This window comes from Taudactylus pleione, unplaced genomic scaffold (genome assembly GCF_031769625.1).
Source record: "Taudactylus pleione unplaced genomic scaffold, aTauple2 ptg000464l, whole genome shotgun sequence".
Taxonomy (NCBI): domain Eukaryota; kingdom Metazoa; phylum Chordata; class Amphibia; order Anura; family Myobatrachidae; genus Taudactylus; species Taudactylus pleione.
Window position 1 is genome coordinate 371,460 of NW_028284866.1, and position 22,356 is coordinate 393,815.

The following is a 22,356-nucleotide window of genomic DNA, read 5'->3' on the forward strand; positions in this document are numbered from 1 at the left end:
TACTGACACCTGAGGCCTCCCCTCTGCACTTATGGCTCTGCAATTCTGACACCAGAGGCTTCCGCTCTGCATTCTGACACCAGAGGCTTCCGCTCTGCATTCTGACACCAGAAGCCCCCGCTCTGCATTTTGACACCAGAAGCCCCCGCTCTGCATTCAATTTCTGACACCAGAAGCCCCCGCTCTGCTTTCTGACACCAGAAGCCCCCGCTCTGCACTTCTGGCAATGGAGGCCCCCGCTCCTGCTCTTCTGACACTGGAGGCCTCGGAGTTGCTCTTCTGAGAATGTGTGGAAGCTAGCATCTATGCAGTGTTACTCTGTTTGGACTTTCAGTTCCACTGTGATATTTATTCTCAGAAGAGCAGAGGTGAGGGGCTTGCAGAGCAGATGGACAAGCATCACCAAGGCCCACTCATTGCCAGACCTCTTAACAGATACATGGGCTACTCTGGCAGTAATTATTGGTTGTTATTATTATTATTATCCTTTATTTATATGGTGCCACAAGTGTTCGCAGCGCCTTACACAGTACATAAATATAGTGAACAAGAAACCAGTAACTTACAGTACAAAACAATGCAGGACAAGGAGAAGGATTATATACATGGCAGCATTAGCGATCATAACACTCAAATAAGCAACAGAGCGTGAGCAACCAAGTGCTAAGTGCCCTATTGGGGAGTGAGGAGTAGATAGAAGTATAAGTAAGGAAAAGCTAAAGAGGTTAGAGGGCCGTGCTCGTGAGAGCTTACATTCTAATGATTCCATGGATTAATTTAGGTCCATTAGCAAGCATTATTTTGCACAAACTACAGTCTTACAGACATGAAAAGCAGGCAGGGACGATGTTTTATGCTAATAAAAGTGATGAAACACAGCAACATAAAAAAGAAGTCATTTATATATATCCATTAACACGTACTCAGTCTTTTGTCTCTAAAAAACAGGGATCTCTGGATAATCCCTGCTGTCAGATACACAAGACTGACCAAACGTCATTAAGTGCATCTGTATATGATAATGCAATCCACACACCACTTACACTCTAGGTGCCCTGCTATATTAGCACATGAATTGCTGACAATATACATCATAGAGACCCCATTATTATGAGCTCAAGGCAATCATTGCATTTAACAACCCCGTCTATTCTATTTATGCCTGAAAGTGACATATATTGATCGGAGCCTTTCATTTTACCAGCACATCTAAAACGCCCAGCGTTCACCTCAGCGGGGGTACACTTATCAATACAACAGCAAATGCGAGGATGTACACAAAGTGGGGAGATGGTGTACAATATACAAGGAAAGATACAAGTTATAAAATGTAGCTATACGATTTTATCATACATTGATAAAAAACAAAACAAAATCAACATAAAGCAGTTTGTCTTCTGTATATGATACTGTGCTGCCTACGCCCAATGCCAGCTCATGGCGGCCTCCCGCAATACAATGTAGTCATTCAATCTGATTGTTTCTTTTACTGAATGAAAAGTTGTGTATAGCGAATGATCCACCCAGCATGGAACAGACATCCATGTATGAATAAGAAACAGTCCATGGGGCAATGAGATTAGTGTATATCATTATATATTGCACGTTACATATTATTTTATAAAGTATAGACGCAGATAACAAGTGTTTCCAAAAGCAAGCATTTAAAGTTACTAAATAACAGGAAAGATCTAAACCTGTCTGAACCATAGTATGTATCAGATCCTGCAAGCGCGAAGGGATCTCAGCCGCAGCAAATGGATTGGTGCTGTATCATAAGCAGGTGCTATGCGGCTTTACTAAATCAGGCAAGAGAAGGGTGCACGGAAAACATGTATAGTATATTTGCCCATATGCCCATTTTACGTATATCACGATGCAGCCGCATACTCCAAATTGTCCAAATTTTTTCTGGATAGTCCCGTTTTTCTATCACTGTAACCTGTCCCACCCACAGGCTGGAGTGTCCCATGGGGGGGCAATGCTCTCCTGAGTAGATGCATGAGAGCCTGGGGGCAGCTCAGCCCAGTACCGAGAGAGCCTGGGGGCAGCTCAGCAGCTTGGGAGCGCTGGGCATGACCCAGAGTGACAAGAAATGGGGGCGTGGTGCATGGAAACACCCAATGTCACACCCCACTGCCACAAGGCCACGACCATTTCTCGTGTGCGCAACTTCGGCATACAGAGTCCCAACTCCTGGATGTTATGAGGTATGAGACCCATCTGCACCATTTCCACCCAGTTCCGCTGCTTCCATAGTAAGTATAGATATGTAGATGTGATCATAGGCACAGCAGCAGTTTATATGAGGACAAGTGCAACGTAAATCTGGCCTGAGACTGTCACGAGATGCTGCTTATACATTTAAATGAATGGATGCAAGCGATGGGAAGCAAACAAAGAGAGTGGGAGTTCCGCAAGAAATTAGATGCAGGAATGGAGGTCCCTTAAGGTGGATGTGCAACCCTTCCCTGGGATAAATTAATATTCACGAGACTGCAGCCTATCAATGTAGAAAATATCTAAGTTTGGGCCACAAAATCTATTTTGTATTTAAAAATTTGTTTTACCAAGAAAATGTGATAAAAACAAAAACACTGCATCATTCGGTCACACTAAAAAAATGCAAGCTGAAAATTTCCAGTGAAAAATTCTATTTCCAATTAAAAGCTCAATCGTATTAGCCGCGAAGGGGGTGAACTGCCGTTGCAACGGTGTAGAAACATCGGGAACGGCAGCGCAACTCACCCCCTCGCGGTCCGATCTCACCTCAGACTGCGCACAAAAAAATCTGCAAGTCTGTCGGTACCATAAGTGTGTCCCGCAGTCGGTACCATAAGTGTGTCCCGCAGCCCACGTGGATAATTGGATTGAGTCCTAGGTATTCCGAGTCAGTATTTAATTTTTATAAGACAAAACAAAATGTGTATTCTATGTGCGGAATTAAATTCTTGGCGAGATGCCACGGCAATGTTTGGCTGTGCACATCATCGAGAATTTGATTAATTCTCCTATGCACCTCTATGGGATGCAAGGAAAAATTGCCAATTGCCGGTATCCGCAAGGTGCTGATATTCTGACCGTCCCAATGGCAATTCACATATATCGCCTGAAATTGTAATTAATTTAAAACATGCGGAGATTGTAGCGTAACCTGGGACTGTTAGGGAAAACAGGCACCTACCATCAAATGTAGATAACGAAATGTGGTACAGATGTGTCCTTGCCTGGTGTGAGCGAGCCGTCAGGTTCCATGCAGCTCTGCTAGCGTCTGGCATCTTTTTGTGCGGAAAATGAGTCTAAGTCACAAGGCGATGCGACTAGGACGCACCAGAACTGCGCTGATTAATGTTATATGTGACACTTGTATATCTGTGTGCACATGAAAATGTAAATGGCACTCGGCGTGAAAAAAAGCTGTGTCGCGTCGCATTGCGATTTAGATGCATTTTTGGCAAAAAAAACCGCAAAAAAGACGCCCAGCGCTAACAGAGTCTCACGGGACCAGGAGCACCAAGAGGGGCTGTTTGACGCGACTGCAGCAAAGACGAGTGAGGACCCATCTGTAGGTAAATAATAAAGATTTATTTGAACTCAACTAACCTCACCCACAATGATTTGCTTTGTTTTGGGTAAAGTAAATCTTTTGAACGAAAACACTACTTACATACAATGAAAGAAAGTCGGCATTTTCCATTTTCATGACTGAAAGAGCAAAATAAAGACGTGGCCTGGCAGTCCCTGGCTCAGACGGAAGACAACACTAGTGGGTAAGGAAAGGCCATAAATCCCAACTACAAAGCTAGAGGAAACAGGAGGGAAAGGTAAAGGGGAGTTTATTAATGGAAAACCTGTCAGCCTCGCTTGCTTTTTCTCCCTGCATGGCTGCCTTCCAATTAGCAATGGATTTAGTGCAGTGCTTAGAAGATACAGAGAATAGAAAAGGCAGCCTTAGAGCAGAGGAGCCAGTGGAAAACCGGCGAGCTGGCAGGAGAGTAACAAAAAGCAACTCAACGACAGCTCTGTGCATGAAAGGCTGTCAAGATCTCGAAAAGGCGTCTCGGCTGGAAAATAAGATCCCAGAATCTATCAGAGCTGGAAGAAGTCTTTATTAAGATCATTTTATAATTCCACATTTGCTGGCACCGATGGGCAGTGCCTTGGTTGCAGCTGCCTACCAGCAAAGGGAGACCTCAACCCTGAGAAGAAAGTCCACATTGTTCCTCGGGCTAAGTGAAGTCTCTCTGTTCACTTGTGGTCACCAGGGGCAACGCTCTGCTCTTTTTGTGGCAAAGGCTGTTCACACAGGGGTCGGATCAGGAAAGCTTTCTCCCAGAACCATGTTCTTTGTGAGGTTAAGTCAAGTAAGCAGGCCCTTGGTTCCCTTTACACTGGCTCAGCTTCTCACACCACAATGTTACAACATCAGACAAGAGAAGACAATGAGTACTATAACCTCTGCACCACACTTACTCTCCAGCCCTAGAAAGCATATGAGAAGCGCTCGGCTTATATCCAATGCTCTTACCAAGTTCAATTGGTCTCTTAATATTAAATAAAGGAACAAGACTGTCAAGTTAAAATTACCTCAATCTGCTATGGTAATCGTGTATATTGTGTGTGTGTCAGCATACGAGTCAGCTGAGTCGGATGCAGTACCGATGTTGGACACAGTTGAGGCATTCAGAGCCTATGCGCAGAGAGTCACAATTGCGATTAAGTCCCAAAAATGTCTTGAAAATGTATTGGGCCATCCTGGAAGGTGACAGGGGAGTGGCTAAGCGAACGCACGGAGATGGTCCATCTTATGGGCGTGTTATGGGACAGTCGCAGGCGTGTCGCTGTAGTGGTTTGCGAACTCAGCATTACAAATCGCTCACATTGGAAGCCATAATTAGCATGGGGCTGTTGCAAGTTACGATGGTGCGACCCATGGTTGCGTCTAAAGATGCACCAAGTGGGGTTGTTGTGTCTGAAGACGCCCAAAGTGGGCATCTCAGTCCTGAGCACCAGGGAAGGGCTGGTAGCTGTGTTTGCAGACATGTGGCTGGCAAAAAGAAACAGACATGGGCGCCGCTGCATGCAACTCAGAATCAGACCCTAAGGGGTATATTTACTAAAGTGAAAGTTTTTAGAAGTGGAGATGTTGCCCATAGCAACCAATCAGATTCTACTTAACATTCAACTAGCACCTTCTAGAAGATAATAGCTAGAATCTGATTGGTTGCTATGGGCAACATCTCCACTTCTAAAACTGTCACTTTAGTAAATATAGCTCTAATGCTGGCCATACACCTACATGATTTCGGGCCGATTGCCCAATTTTCGACGAGTCATATGATGGATCTTGTGAAAATCGTGTATTTTTTTAGTAAGATAAAATCCGATGCGCACTTCCGCAGCTCCTATAATCGGATCTTATGATCAGATGTGCATCTCTAATATGTTCCATCTTATCGTGTGCAGATCGTGACGTTTATTTTGTTCATGCGATCCATCATGTGACAATTCAAGTCATTTCAATGATTAATTCCCTAACGAGTGCGTGAGGCAAAGGATCGATCATACGACAGATCCTGTACTATAAAAAACAACAAATATGCTGCCGGGACTGCCAGGGAGCTCCGGGGAGTCGGATGGTGAATCGGAACTGATGCTGGTCGTGCAGGTGTATGGCCAGCATAAGTGTCACAGCTGCTGACACTGTAATGTAGCGTTTCGCATGCAGATACAGCTGCAGCCACACACAGAATACAGGCATGCCGCATATCATTTTCATTTTATTTAAAAGTGTTTTTTTTCTAAGTGGTATTACATGCCCAGCATAATTTAAAGAGTTACACAGGAGGAACACAGGAGGACAACAGTTATAATAGAACTCTTTCCAACTTTGAAACAATTTAAAAGGATCTTCTGAGCTTCTGGATACCCTGCAACTCAGCCACCAGCTTTCATTATAACCTGGACACACATTTATCCAACACCCTGCTTCAGCATTGCAAGCAACTATCAGTTAGTTTGATGCACTTTCATTTTTGTATTTATGTTTAAATCATTCCTGTACCACTGTCAATTTATCTCTATACCACTGTAGTATCTTCCATTGTTTAACAACTCCAAACTCAATTTATTTATTAGATACTACTGTAGTTGTACCTTTACATCTACCAGCACTGTTCTTCCTTTTATCTAATTTTTAGACATTTTAACTGTACTGTTCCTGTATCTCAATCTCATCACTACTACTGCTGCTCCCCCTCCTATTCCCTCATCTACACTATGGGGTAAATTTACTAAAGTTCGATTTTGATTTTTTAATGATTTGGCATTCGATTTTGCATTTGGGTATTTACTGAAGGCCAAATAAAATGTAAAATCGAATTTAAACCCAAATTTGACTCAAATCGCACTCAAATCCAACATCGGAAAAACATCAGTACTTTTACCAACACACAAATACCTTATTTACTATTATTCGATTTGAAATCAAACACAAAATCGAACTTCAAATGAATAGACCTGCTTCATGCTTTCGATTTCAGCATGAGCAGGTCAGATTGACACAGATACATGCATACATCAGTGAGATGCATGCAGGTATCTTACTGTAAAAAGCTTAGAAAGAGTTAAATTTAGAAAAAAAATTACATGGGGTCCCCCTCTAAAAAAGAACCAGCCCCAGACTTTTCATTGCCAGTCCTGGTTGTCTAAATACAGGGAAAAAATTGCGTAGGGTTCCACTGTACTTAGCACAACCAGCACTGGGCTCTGATCCTGTCCTGGTTCTAGAATTACAGGAGAAAAAATTGCGTAGAGTCCCTCTGTAATCTTCAGAACCAGCGCCGGATGCTTTCTAGTGGGGGGCTGATGCCACAGCCAGGGGAGCCCTATCATTGGGCCCCCCAGCCGCAGCATCAGCCCTGACCACTAGTCAGCCCAGGCTAGGGATCCCTGGGGAGTTGGGGACCCCTCCAATAAAGGAGTCCCCCTCTCCAGGACACCCCTAGTCTAGGCTGATAGCCTGAGGCTATCCCCTCCACCCCTGGGCGGTGGGTGGCGGGTTGATAGTGTAAGTGTAGTGTAAATATAGAAAAGTGTAAGCATTGTCTATACAGTACAACTGCAGGTCCCAGCAAGCCTCCCCCGCATGCTGGTATTTGGGGAACCACAAGTACCAACATTTGGGGCATTAAGGGCCCGCTGGTACCTGTAGTTCACCTGTAAATAAATGTTTAATTTCACGGTGTGTGTGTCTTGTTTATTTAAAGTTTTAATACATACATACACACTCACACATACTCACCTACATTACCTGGAGTGGTCCACTTCTCGCTGTAGACATCCATGGTCTTCTTAAAATAAAAAAAGGATAAAACCTGAACCATGCACTAAGTAACAACCCGAATGTAGAGCTCAGACTCGGCTTCTGCCTTTGTAGAGCCGTATCTGAGCGTTCATTGGCTGAGAGAGGCCAGCCCCCGCCTCTCTCAGCCAGTGAACTGCTCCCTCCATTAAAGTCAATGGTGGGAACCGCATAAAAAATTTTAATCACCCTGCGGCTCTCCATTGACTTCAATGGAGGGAGCTGTACACTGGCTGAGAGAAGGGAGGGCTGACCTCTCTCAGCCAATGAACGCTCAGATACGGCTCTACAAAGGCTAGAGCAACGTCTGAGTTTTTCATTTGGGAGATAACAACCATCGTGGTTGTTATCTGTTGCGTGGCTCGTGTTTTCTTGTTTTTTTATTTTAAGATGACCGTGGATGCCTACTTTGGACCGAAGAGGACCGATCCACGCATAGGAGAAGGTGAGTAAGTTTTTTTTTTACCACAGGTACCCTATGAAAATGTGTGAGTGCATGTATGTTTAATAAACTTATACTGTATATACTGTATACTGTATGTTTTTATTAGGACTACTGGGAGCACTACCAGGGGGGATTACTTCTGGGGGCACTACCAGGGGGGATTACTTCTGGGGGCACTACTAGGGGGGGATTACTTCTGAGGGCACTACCAGAGGGAATTACTTCTGTGGCCACTACCAGGGGGGATTACTACTGGGGGCACTACCAGCTGCTGCATTTCCCACCCTAGGCTTATACTCGAGTCAATAATTTCCCAGTTTTTTGTGGTAAAATTAGGTACCTCGGCTTATATTCGGGTCGACTTATACTCGAGTATATACGGTACTCCTATTTCACCATTGTCCTCCTATTCCACCACTAAGCCCTGCACGCTCCCCTTTCTCCAAGTTACCTCTCTTCTCCACCCACACCACACTAAACCTCCACCTTGCCCACCACCTGCTGTCACCCTTCCTCATTTTAAAGCCCACCATATATGCACACTATCCTTATCCCCTTGCTCTAAATCAATTTTAACCCCACACTACAGTAACCCTAACAATCTCCCTCTTCTCTCTCCTTCTAACTCTGTCCCTCTCTCCTGTGTGCTCTGGAAACCCAGTTCTGTCTATAAGCAACTGGTCCCCGTCTGTGACAGCTTGATCTCCAAATCCTTGAATCTCCTACCCATCACCAAATCCTGGATTTACCCATCTGACATCACTTCTCCTGCAGCTACCTCCTTTGGGGGCCTCACAGTATTTCACACTCCCTGGCCGGGATATTGCCACAGTGTTGGGGTACTTCTATTGTCTGTTCACCCTGACCAACTCTTACATACTAAACTCTCCATTTCATTCTCTTCATTCAGTGCTCATGGCATTCGCTTCTTCCAACTTCTTAGAGTAGCTATCTCTTTCGTCCCCCGGCCTTAGCTCAAAATTCCTTGAAAACTTTGTTCCCTGGCTCCTAATCTTCAAATGGGCTCTCGAGACCCCTTTCTTCTTCAAAGCTTTCCAGCGCTCATCCTAACCAACTACTCCATGTTCCTTCCTCATAATCCAGCCCATTTGTGTCACCCCTGTTTGTTTGCCCCTCCCCTTTATAATGTAAGCTCTCACAAGCAGGGCCCTCTTCCCTCATGTGCTTCTTCTTCCCTTACTTATATTTTAATTTACAACAGCACCTAACACTTGGTTGCTGACACCCTGCATGCAGCACTGTTATGGAGCAATTTTTATAAATCCTGTATTTGTCCTGCATTGTTTGTACTGTTAATAACTGTTGTTCTTGTGTGCTCATTTGTTTATGTACTTTGTAAGGTGCTGCGGAACCCTTGTGGCACCATATAAATAAAGGATAATAATAATCAGCATAAGCTGCTTGTGTGTCCTATTTGCATCATTTTGCGAATAAGACACAATTTACGGGGGAAAAAAAGTCACCTGAAAAGAGGCCCGGCAATACAGAGTCTATACATTAAAAATACAGCAGCTCGGTCCAGACCAGGAGTAGGCAACATGTGACAAGTCTAGATGTGGCACTTTCTAGAATAGTATTTGGGTTAAAATGACTACAGCATAAAGGTTGGTGGCCTGCATTGTACACCGTGTAGCCCTGCTTAGGAAACATGTCATTGAGCCCTTTAACAATAGAATTAGAAAGGGTTTCTTTGAGGGTTTTTTTCCACAACAGAGACGTCAAAATAAACCAAATTACATTGTACATGCAGAGGAAAAGTTGCAGTGATATTGTATGACCTGAAAGATTATAATTTATTTATGAACACATCCCCTGCTTCCTTTGCTGGTTAGATTCCAACCACAATAAAACCAAATTTATCATCTAGTAAAGGAATTAATGCCAGACAGGGGCCCATCCGGCTCATTAAGAAGAATACACCAGACTGATTTCAACGGATGGATATAAAATAAGAACTTAATTGTGTGTTACAGTTTTGCTGTTAGGTCATCCAAAAACTGTGGAAGGGTAAGCTGGGATGTGTAGTTCCACAGCAGCTGGAGTACCACACCTTGTCTACCTCTGCTGCAGACCATGGATTTTTAGATCTATAAAAACACACTGCACACAAACTATACTGATTAAACACGATAAGATTATGAGTTACATCCCAATTTCTACATGACTCACTGCACAACGTCTTGGAAACGTCTGGAAAGAAAAACACGTCAATATATTTATATGGCAGTACAAGGAAAATAGCTACAAAAAACTTTTTTTGTTTAATATCGGAAGTATACAGCAATTAAAGCAGTGCAAGGTTATTATATATATATATATATATATATATATATATATATATGGAATCGGTATGAGATGCTGGTGGTTCAAATACTGACACTGGAAGCCTGAATGGTATCAAATTCCAAAAGGGGCAGGAAAGTACCCTAACCCTCCCTTAGTGGTGCCTAACCCTAACCAACACCCGGTGGTGCCTAACCCTAACCCCCCTTTCCCGCACCCTATATCTAACCCTCCCGGGTGGGTGCCTAAGCCTAACCTCCCACCGGTGGTGCCTAACCCTAATCTCCCTCCAGGGGTGCCTAATCCTAACCCCCCCCCGTCCCCGGCTGACCACACATACTTACCGTCGTCCGGACGTTCAAGATTCCAGCGGTCGGGATGCCGATGCCAGTATCTTCATGCCATTCTGGATATCGGCGTCGGCATTATGCCGAGCGGCGGGATTCCAGCATCGGTATTTCGACTGCCAGCATCCCATCCACCGGCATATAAACTGCATCCATATATATATATATATATATACATATATATATATATATTAGGGGTGTGCACCGGCCACTTTTCGTGTTTTGTGTTTTGGTTTTGGATCTGGATCTTTCTTCGTGTTTTGGATCTGGATTGGTTTTGCCAAAACCACCCTTCCGTGTTTTGGGTTCTGGGTTTTGTGTTTTGGATCTGTATTTTTTTGAAAAAAAGCATAAAAACAGCTAAAATCACAGAATTTGTAGGTTTTTCTGCTCCTATGCTATTATTAACCTCAATAACCTTAGTTTCCACTCATTTCCAGTCTATTCTGAACACCTCACACCTCACAATAGTGTTTTTATGTCCAAAAGGTTGCACCGAGGTAGCTGGATGACTATGCTAAGCGACACGAGTGGTCGGCACAAACACGTGACCCATCTAGGCGTGATACTGCAGTGGCAGACAGGATGGCAGTTTGAAAAACTAGGCCCCAAACTGTACATAATGCAAAGAAAAAAAAGAGGTGCAAGATGGAATTGTCCTTGGGCCCTCCCACCCACCCTTATGTTGTATAAACAGGACATGCACACTTTAACAAACCAATCATTTCAGCGCCAGGGTCTGCCACACAACTGTGGCTGAAATGATTGGTTCGTTTGGGCCCCCACAAAACAAGCTGGCAATTAATCTGTCCCTGCACAAACTGGCTCTACGGAGGCAAGATGTCATCCTCATCCTCCTCATCCACCGATTCCTCACCCTCTTCAGTGTGTACATCCTCATCCTCACAAAGTATTAACTCGTCCCCACTTGAATCCACCACCACAGGTCCCTCTGTACGTTCTGGAGGCTGGTCTCCCTGGAAGAGCTGATAATTCATTTTGATGAACATCATCTTCTCCACATTCTGTGGAAGCAACCTCCTACGCCTTTCGCTGACAAGGTTCCCGGCTGCACTAAACACTCTTTCGGAGTACACACTGGAGGGGGGGCAACTCAGGTAAAATAGAGCCAGTTTGTACAGGGGCCTCCAAATTGCCTCTTTTTCCTGCCAGTACAGGTATGGACTGTCTGACATGCCTACTTGGATGCTGTCACCGATGTATTCCTCCACCATTTTGTCAATGGTGACAGTATCATATGCAGTGAAAGTAGACATGTCAGAAATTGTTGCCAGGTCCTTCAGTCCGGACCAGATGTCCAAACTTGGTCCTGCCTGCCCTGCATCACCGCCAGCGGGTTGCTTAGGATACCTACGTTTTTTCCTGGCAGCCCCAGTTGTGGGAGAAAATGAAGAAGGAGCCGTTGACGTGTCACGTTCCGCTTCAGCTGACAGTGTGTTCACCAGCAGGTCTTTGCACCTCTGCAGGCTTGTGTCGGCCGGAAAGAGAGACACCACATAGGCTTTAAACCTAGGATCGAGCACGGTGGCCAAAATGTAGTGGTCTGATTTCAACAGATTGACCACCCTGGAATCCTGGCAAAGCGAATGAAGGGCTTCATCCACAAGTCCCACATGCCGAGCGGAATCGCTCCGTCTTAGCTCCTCCTTCACTTTCTCCAGCTGCTTCTGCAAAAGCCTGATGAGGGGAATGACCTGACTCAAGCTGGCAGTGTCTGAACTGACTTCACGTGTGGCAAGTTCGAAGGGCTGGAGAACCTTGCACAACACGGAAATCATTCTCCACTGCGCTTGAGTCAGGTGCATACCACCTCCTTTGCCTATGTCATAGGTGGATGTATAGGCTTGAATGGCCTTTTGCTGCTCCTCCATCCTCTGAAGCATATAGAGGGTTGAGTTCCACCGCGTCACAACCTCTTGCTTCAGGTGATGGCGGGGCAGGTTCAAGAGTGTTTGCTGGCGCTCCAGTCTTCGGCACGCAGTCGCTGAATGGCGAAAGTGGGCAGAAATTTTTCAGGCCACCCAAAGCGTCTCCTGCACGCCCCTGTCGCTTTTCAGAAAATTCTGCACCACCAAGTTTATTGTGTGAGCAAAACATGGGACGCGCTGGAATTTGCCCAGATGTAATGCCCGCACAATATTGGTGGCGTTGTCAGATATCACAAATCCCCAGGAGAGTCTAAGTGGGGTAAGCCACTGGGCGATGATTTCCCTCAGTTTCTCTAAGAGGTTGTCGGCGGTGTGCCTCTTACTGAAACCGGTGATACACAGCGTAGCCTGCCTTGGAACGAGCTGGCGTTTCTGAGATGCTGCGACTGGTGACGCTGCTGCTGTTGCTGCGTAAGGTGATACATCTACCCAGTGGGCTGTCACAGTCATATAGTCCTTAGTCTGCCCTGTTACACTTGTCCACATGTCCGTGGTTAAGTGGACATTGGGTACAACGGCATTTTTCAGGACACTGAGGACACTTTTTCTGACGTTTCTGTACAGTCTCGGTATCGCCTGCCTAGTGAAGTGGAATCTAGACGGGATTTGGAACCGGGGACACACTACCTCCATCAATTGTCTAAATCCCACTGCACTAATGGCGGATACCGGACGCACGTCTAACACCAACATAGCAGTCAAGGCCTCAGTTATACGTTTTGCTTCAGGATGACTGCTGTCGTACTTCATCCTCCTCGCTAAGGACTGTTGGAGGGTCAATTGTTTAGTAAAAGTAGTGGTGTTCCTACTTCCTCTCTGGGGTGATGAACGACTCCCAGCAGCAGCAACGGCAGCAGGAGGCGTAGCAATGCAGGATCCTCCGGAGGAATCCGGGATAGGAGAGTCAGTCATGCCAGTGACATGGCCTGCAGGACTACTTCCGATCCTGACTAAGGAGGAAATTGACGAGGAGGGAGTTGACGGTGTGGTTTGCAGGCGCTTGGATACAACAGGACAACGGGATTTAGGTGTCCCTGGACTGCTTACGGTCTTAGCCAAAGTTTCTGAACTTGACAGTAACTTATTATGAACGCGCTGCAGGTGCCGTATAAGGGAGGATGTTCCTAGGTGGTTAACGTCCCTACCCCTACTTATTCCACCTTTACATAAGGTACATATGGCAAGACAGTTGTTGTCCGGATTTGGATAGAAATATTGCCAGACCAAAGAGGTGGAATGTTTGGTCTTCTGCCCAGGCATGACCGTGATGGGCTTTTTCATCCCACGGACAACAACTGTCTCCCCCGGAGCCTGATTTAAACAAACCACATCACCATCAAAATCCCCCTCGCCAACTTCCTCCTCAGCGCCAGCTACACCAGTATCCTCATCCTGTTGTACTTCAACAGTGACATCTTCAATTTGCATATCAGCAAGTGGACTGTGGGTGCTCCTTTCAGCACTTGCAGGGGACGTGCAAATGGTAGAAAGAGCCACCTCTTCCCGTCCAGTGCTGGGAAGGTCAGGCATCGCAACCACCACCACACTTGGACTCTCCTTGGGGATTTGTGATATCTTCTTAGAAAGCACAGTACTTCACTGTGCTTTTGCCAGCTTAACTCTTTTGATTTTTTTAGTGGGAGGAGGGCTTCCATCGTCATGTGAAGCTGAACCACTAGTCATGAACATACTAGGGATCGACCTTAGCCGTTCCTTGCCACTCTGTGTCGTAAATGGCATATTGGCAAGTTTACGTTTCTCTTCAGCTGATTTAAATGTTTTTTCAAGGTCATTTTCCTGAACTTTGTCATTTGGGATTGTATGTGCCCTCTATTATGACATCGGGCATCGGCCTTGGCAGACGACGTTGATGGCATGTTATCGTCTGTGTCATGACTAGTGGCAGCAGCTTCATCACTAGGAGGAAGTGATTCTTGATCTTTCTCTATTTTATTTTTATCGGAGAAAGTTTGGGCCTCCATTTATGTTATATCGATTTGATATAAACGTGTGGCTAAACACAGAAAATATTTTTTTATTTTTGCTGGAGAGTAGTGCACTTTGTGGGTTACACCAGCCTTTAAGAAATGAGCCAGCCGGCTCTTTACTTATGGGACACAGGCGCACGCTTGGCGCTGCTCCTTTGTTGATGCACGTGCGGCTACTGCGCACACAATTCACAAACACAGAAAATATATTTTTTTTTGGTTTGGAGTGTACTTTCGGGGGTTACAGCACCCTTTAACGGTCAAGCCAGCCGGCCCTTTACTTATGACACAGGCGCACGCTTGGCACTACTTTGTTGATGCACGTGCGGCTACTGCGCACACAATTCACAAACACAGAAAATAATTTTTTTTTTGGTTTGGACTGGAGTGTACTTTGGGGGTTACAGCACCCTTTAACGGTCAAGCCAGCCGGCCCTTTACTTATGACACAGGCGCACGCTTGGCACTACTTTGTTGATGCACGTGCGGCTACTGCGCAGACAATTCACAAACACAGAAAATAATTTTTTTTTTGGTTTGGACTGGAGTGTACTTTGGGGGTTACAGCACCCTTTAACGGTCAAGCCAGCCGGCCCTTTACTTATGACACAGGCGCACGCTTGGCACTACTTTGTTGATGCACGTGCGGCTACTGCGCACACAATTCACAAACACAGAAAATAATTTTTTTTTTGGTTTGCACTGGTTTGTACTTTGGGGGTTACAGCACCCTTTAACGGTCAAGCCAGCCGGCCCTTTACTTATGACACAGGCGCACGCTTGGCACTACTTTGTTGATGCACGTGCGGCTACTGCGCACACAATTCACAAACACAGAAAATAATTTTTTTTTTGGTTTGGACTGGAGTGTACTTTGGGAGTTACAGCACCCTTTAACGGTCAAGCCAGCCGGCCCTTTACTTATGACACAGGCGCACGCTTGGCACTACTTTGTTGATGCACGTGCGGCTACTGCGCACACAATTCACAAACACAGAAAAAATATTTTGTTATTTGGTTTGGAGTGTACTTTGGGGGTTACAGCACCCTTTAACGGTCAAGCCAGCCGGCCCTTTACTTATGACACAGGCGCACGCTTGGCACTACTTTGTTGATGCACGTGCGGCTACTGCGCACACAATTCACAAACACACAAAAAATATTTTTTTTTAGCACTTGGGGGGAGCACCCCTGATGGACAGAGCACCCCCTGGACAACACTACAGCACCCCTTTAGGACTGGGACACTGCACAGGACTTTGGAGTGGACACAGGCCCTATGGAGAACTGACTGCACAACACAGTCCAGCCAGCCCCTATGGACTTTGAAGTAGTGGACACAGCCCCTATTAACAACAGCAGCACAGCACAACACAGCCAGCCCCTATGGACTTTGAAGTAGTGGACAACAGCAGCGCAGCGCAGCACAGCACAACACTACTCTGCACTACACTACACTACACAGCCCAGCCAGCCCTAACTCCCACCCTCCCTCTTCACTGTCCACAGCCAAGTGAGAAAATGGCGCCGACGCGGGTACCTTATATAGGATCCAAAACCCGCGAGACTCGGAAGGCGGGATGATGACGTTTTGCCTCGATTTCAGATCCGTCAGGCGGGAAAAGTCGAGCCTGACTCGGATCTGCCTCGGATCGGGGGGGCTCGGGGGGGTTCGGATTTCAGAAATCCGAACCCGCTCACCCCTAATATATATATATATATATGTAAGGACAAACACAACCGGCACTCACCCTTCAATTGAGACTTGCCCAGATGCTGCAACCAAACAATTCCAATATTCCAAAGACAGTCCATCTAAACCCCACTGAACAGTCCCACCATAATTTAAGTATGAGGCTCATTAAGCGCTCAGCTCTTTACATTTTAGTAAGAATCACAGGTCTAACGGGTGTGGTATGATTGGTCGACAGTCATCATATCGACATTGATCAGGTCGACGTGAGACTGTCGACATGGTTGAACTGTCAACATGCATCATGTCTACATGGATGATATATCGACATGATGAACTGTCGACAAACCATCCCTGGTGGACTAGTGACTTCTTACCTTCTCCCAGCAGTGGCAGCAGCAGTTCCAGCATCTTCCTTTTGTTGCAGCAGCATACCATGATCCGAGAGTTCGTGGGAAAGGGGCAAGGCTAACATTATGCAAAAAGCGCCATTCAGCCCGCCATCTCCACACGGACCTGTGATTCCCAGTATTATCGCCCCATCCTGCCCAATCCATAAGGATATGGTCGGGGCGCTGCTCCTTTGTTGATGCACGTGCGGCTACTGCGCACACAATTCACAAACACAGAAAATATATTTTTTTTTGGTTTGGAGTGTACTTTCGGGGGTTACAGCACCCTTTAACGGTCAAGCCAGCCGGCCCTTTACTTATGACACAGGCGCACGCTTGGCACTACTTTGTTGATGCACGTGCGGCTACTGCGCACACAATTCACAAACACAGAAAATAATTTTTTTTTTGGTTTGGACTGGAGTGTACTTTGGGGGTTACAGCACCCTTTAACGGTCAAGCCAGCCGGCCCTTTACTTATGACACAGGCGCACGCTTGGCACTACTTTGTTGATGCACGTGCGGCTACTGCGCAGACAATTCACAAACACAGAAAATAATTTTTTTTTTGGTTTGGACTGGAGTGTACTTTGGGGGTTACAGCACCCTTTAACGGTCAAGCCAGCCGGCCCTTTACTTATGACACAGGCGCACGCTTGGCACTACTTTGTTGATGCACGTGCGGCTACTGCGCACACAATTCACAAACACAGAAAATAATTTTTTTTTTGGTTTGCACTGGTTTGTACTTTGGGGGTTACAGCACCCTTTAACGGTCAAGCCAGCCGGCCCTTTACTTATGACACAGGCGCACGCTTGGCACTACTTTGTTGATGCACGTGCGGCTACTGCGCACACAATTCACAAACACAGAAAATAATTTTTTTTTTGGTTTGGACTGGAGTGTACTTTGGGAGTTACAGCACCCTTTAACGGTCAAGCCAGCCGGCCCTTTACTTATGACACAGGCGCACGCTTGGCACTACTTTGTTGATGCACGTGCGGCTACTGCGCACACAATTCACAAACACAGAAAAAATATTTTGTTATTTGGTTTGGAGTGTACTTTGGGGGTTACAGCACCCTTTAACGGTCAAGCCAGCCGGCCCTTTACTTATGACACAGGCGCACGCTTGGCACTACTTTGTTGATGCACGTGCGGCTACTGCGCACACAATTCACAAACACACAAAAAATATTTTTTTTTAGCACTTGGGGGGAGCACCCCTGATGGACAGAGCACCCCCTGGACAACACTACAGCACCCCTTTAGGACTGGGACACTGCACAGGACTTTGGAGTGGACACAGGCCCTATGGAGAACTGACTGCACAACACAGTCCAGCCAGCCCCTATGGACTTTGAAGTAGTGGACACAGCCCCTATTAACAACAGCAGCACAGCACAACACAGCCAGCCCCTATGGACTTTGAAGTAGTGGACAACAGCAGCGCAGCGCAGCACAGCACAACACTACTCTGCACTACACTACACTACACAGCCCAGCCAGCCCTAACTCCCACCCTCCCTCTTCACTGTCCACAGCCAAGTGAGAAAATGGCGCCGACGCGGGTACCTTATATAGGATCCAAAACCCGCGAGACTCGGAAGGCGGGATGATGACGTTTTGCCTCGATTTCAGATCCGTCAGGCGGGAAAAGTCGAGCCTGACTCGGATCTGCCTCGGATCGGGGGGGCTCGGGGGGGTTCGGATTTCAGAAATCCGAACCCGCTCACCCCTAATATATATATATATATATGTAAGGACAAACACAACCGGCACTCACCCTTCAATTGAGACTTGCCCAGATGCTGCAACCAAACAATTCCAATATTCCAAAGACAGTCCATCTAAACCCCACTGAACAGTCCCACCATAATTTAAGTATGAGGCTCATTAAGCGCTCAGCTCTTTACATTTTAGTAAGAATCACAGGTCTAACGGGTGTGGTATGATTGGTCGACAGTCATCATATCGACATTGATCAGGTCGACGTGAGACTGTCGACATGGTTGAACTGTCAACATGCATCATGTCTACATGGATGATATATCGACATGATGAACTGTCGACAAACCATCCCTGGTGGACTAGTGACTTCTTACCTTCTCCCAGCAGTGGCAGCAGCAGTTCCAGCATCTTCCTTTTGTTGCAGCAGCATACCATGATCCGAGAGTTCGTGGGAAAGGGGCAAGGCTAACATTATGCAAAAAGCGCCATTCAGCCCGCCATCTCCACACGGACCTGTGATTCCCAGTATTATCGCCCCATCCTGCCCAATCCATAAGGATATGGTCGGGGTGCCGGAGATCCACCCATGCCTCCGGGGGATGCGGGGAACTACCCGAAAAATCAGGAGTCTCCCGCACCTTCCAGGAGAGTAGACAAACATGCAATGGACTAGAATAGTACTTGGGGTAAAATGACTACAGCATAAAGGCTGGTGGCCTGCACTGTACACCGTGTAGCCCTGCTTAGGAAACATGTCATTGTGCCCTTTAACAATAGATTTAGAAAGGGTTTCTTTGTTTTTTTCCATAACAGAGCTGTCAAAATAAACCAATTACATTGTACAAACAGGGGGAAAGTTGCAGTGATATTGTATGACCTGAGAGATTATAATTTATTTATGAACACATCCCCTGCTTCCTTTGCTGGTTAGATTCCAACCACAATAAAACCAAATTTATCATCTAGTAAAGGAATTAATGCCAGACAGGGGCCCATCCGGCTCATTAAGACCAATACACCAGACTGATTTCAACGGATGGATATAAAAATAGAACTTCATTGTGTGCTCTCAGCCCAGTAACTTCTCTCTCGTTCTGCTTGTCTGGAGAGAGTGGAGTTCTCCACTGAACTGACCCCATTGCTGTTCTGCAAGGACTATTCTTTCTCAAAGAGCAATATGGTCACGACGTGATTTATGAGTTTTGATTTTGTTTCGCTTACAGGGGTTACGTGATCTAATTTTATACAAAATAAAAAAAAAAAAAGTTCCCAGTGCGGCAAAGGCTGGGAGAGCTTTCTCTGTTCAGCTTAATGTTTGTGTTTGAAGCCGAAAAAAGATAAATAAATATATATATATATATTTTGCAAAGAATATATCCGAGGGCAGTGCTGGTCAAGACAGATTTATGCTAACAATGCAGCCGTTTCTGCAGATTGTTTTTAAGTCTAGAGGATACTGCACATTGACTTAATGGTATTTAAATAGGACTGTGCAAGTAAATGGTGTTTACTGAAGTGATGCTAATGTTTTCGAGGCTCTAGGGATCATTATGTGAACGCAGTTGCACGAGACGCTGATTGCAAAAAGATTCCTAGTGGAAACTGAATGCTTTATATTCTAAGGCTTGACTACAAGTCGCTGGGTTACTGGCCCTCTAAGCAGACCGACATTTAAATACATTTTATTGCTGTAAGACTAGAAGCACAGCCGTTCATGGCCATTTATGTAAAAAAAAATTGAGGCAATGACTAGATCCACATTAGTTTTTTATGGAAAAAAAGCTGCAAATATACAAATGCAATTGTATAGGACAATACCACTGGTAAATATAAAATAAGAAGTAATATCAACTGATTAATTCATACAGGTAAAGTGCTTAGAAAGAGCCCGTGAGGTCCTTAGCGCTATTATTGAGGCGTATCGTAGCAAAGTAGAAACTTTGATCTGGTTAGGATCACAAATGTAGTTTTTGTGTAGAGAGAACTCTGAAGTAAGAGGTAAGTGACTTCTACAGGTAGTAATTTACACTTTGAACTGGAATATTAATATTTATTAAAAAAAACATCTAAATTTGTCCGTCAGTAAATCCGTCATCAATGTCGATTGATTTTAAGGCGATTAAAATCGACATTTAATAACTAAACCCCTAACAATGGACTCACTGATAAAAACAATCATTAACACTTTAATTACCAGTGTAACTTTTTATTTACATCCGTCATCTCTTGTAGTTAAAATGTTTTTTCCATTTTTCCAATATATAGACAGTTACTTTACTTGAACACCAACATAGGATACTGCAGATAAAGAACTACTTACAGCGCTAGGCGCTATCTCCTCAGTTGGTTGAACGTCTTATCTCACACGATGCATTGATAATCAAATACCACCTGCAAAAGAGGAGAAATAACAAAAATGGTTACAAAATGGAGACTTTATACATGACCATGGGTAGGATATCAATATTTCTGAAGCAGAAGGTTGGTCTGTCCTTAATAGACGCCAAGTGAAGTAAAATAGACTTATTGGGGGCAAATTCAATTCTCACAGATATGCCACTGCGATGTCTGGTTCCGCACCGTGTATTATGGTAAGTAATCTTCACTCATTTTCCTCAGCACCACCATAAGGTGCAAGCATAAATGAGCTACAGTAAGTGGCTTTAGTTTTCTCGGGTCAGAGAGTTCCAAAACTGATTAAGAAGTGAATAAAAAAAATGACACAGAGATAAAATATAGATGGAGGAAAGATTAGTTGGAGACAGTGGGCAGGATTCAGAAATGTGCGCTAACCCGATGGCTAGCATACATCTCCAATGGCTTAGGGTCTGCGCATGTGCAGAATAGGTCCTGCGATCTTGCTCACAGACCCCCCCCCCCCCCCCGAACCACAGCATATGTCAGGTGGGTCGGAGCTGGGCATGGCTGGCAACAGATCCCAGAAATGAGGGCGTGTCGCCCCCGTTTTCTGGGAGGCACAAGGCAAGGGTCTGTGACGGTAGACGCAGATTTCATGGCCTCGCAGCTGCCAGGACCCGGCCAGACTGCGGTAAGCTTCAGCTATGTGACCAATCTATCCACCTGTGGGAGTAGCTGTGTGTATTTAAGGTACATTCTGAAGGTGAGACCCCTTCTTTGGGCTAGCACTCTTCCTGCCTGCCCCAGGTGATTTTAACTGGTATGGGTCCTTGCATTGCAGTACACACATCTAATGGGCTCTATGATAGGTAAGTCCTTGATAAATTAATTAGTGTGTCAGTATTAGAGATGTTAGGGACCCACCTGTATAAGGTTCACCGTGATGTGGTAGGTGGGCAAACATCTTTGGCCAAACATGTACTAAGAAACCTTACATTTAAAACCATGTTAATTATTGCAGTCTATTATAGATATTTTGATCATTTGTATTCTTAGTGCTTATAGTGTGCACCTGCTCCTCCCCCCCACTCTCCTGTTTGCTGTAACACTACCAGCACACATGTGCACCAGCCCTATACCTGGTGCAAGAGCTCCATATACCGACAGTCGGGATCCTGGCGGTCAGAATCCCGATGCCGGGATCCTAACAGGGTTAACATACCGACACTTGTTGGTCGGTATGTTAAACCTCCCCCTCTCCCTACCCTAACCCTCCCTCTTTGGTGCCTAACCCTAACCTCCCCCTCCCCGCACCCTAAACCTAACCCTCCCCCATTAGTGCTTAACCCTCCCCCTAGTGCCTAACCCCAACCTCTAAACCTAACTCTCCCCCCAACCCTGATACGCATACCATCTGAACAGCCTGCAGTTCAACTATCATGCTCAAGGAACAGTAACCTAATGTGCGTATGCCCTGTATGCTACAAGTTACACCCATTCAAGCCGCAAGGAAGAGGCGTAGAAATCTGAATTGCCACTAGATGCTCAAATTGCATATGCTTGGCTCAGACAGAATCGGTATGATTTATGAATCCCGACAGCGGCTGCCCAACATGGGTGAAAATCCTGATCGTCCCTAAGGTAAGTATTGACTAACCTAATTCCCTCCCCTAACCCTCCCTTAGGGGTGCCTAACCTTAACCTTCCCCCCAGTGCCTAACCCTAATCCCCCCTCTAAGTGCCTAAACCTGAGTCCTCCGGGGGGTTGCCTAACCCTAAGTCCCC

General features: G+C 45.6%; 1 protein-coding gene across 2 annotated transcripts in view; it reads right to left on the reverse strand.

Moving 5' to 3' along the window:
- Positions 1-22,356, reverse strand: part of LZTS2 (leucine zipper tumor suppressor 2) — a 178,253-nt gene that overhangs the window by 81,237 nt on the left and 74,660 nt on the right. The window contains exon 2 of one of the 2 annotated variants that reach the window (XM_088448686.1): positions 20,534-20,604. The exons of the other annotated variant lie outside the window; for it this stretch is intronic. The gene's annotated coding sequence lies outside the window, so the exon portion shown is untranslated. The remainder of the gene's footprint in view (positions 1-20,533; positions 20,605-22,356) is intronic. 2 annotated transcript variants of the gene reach the window in all.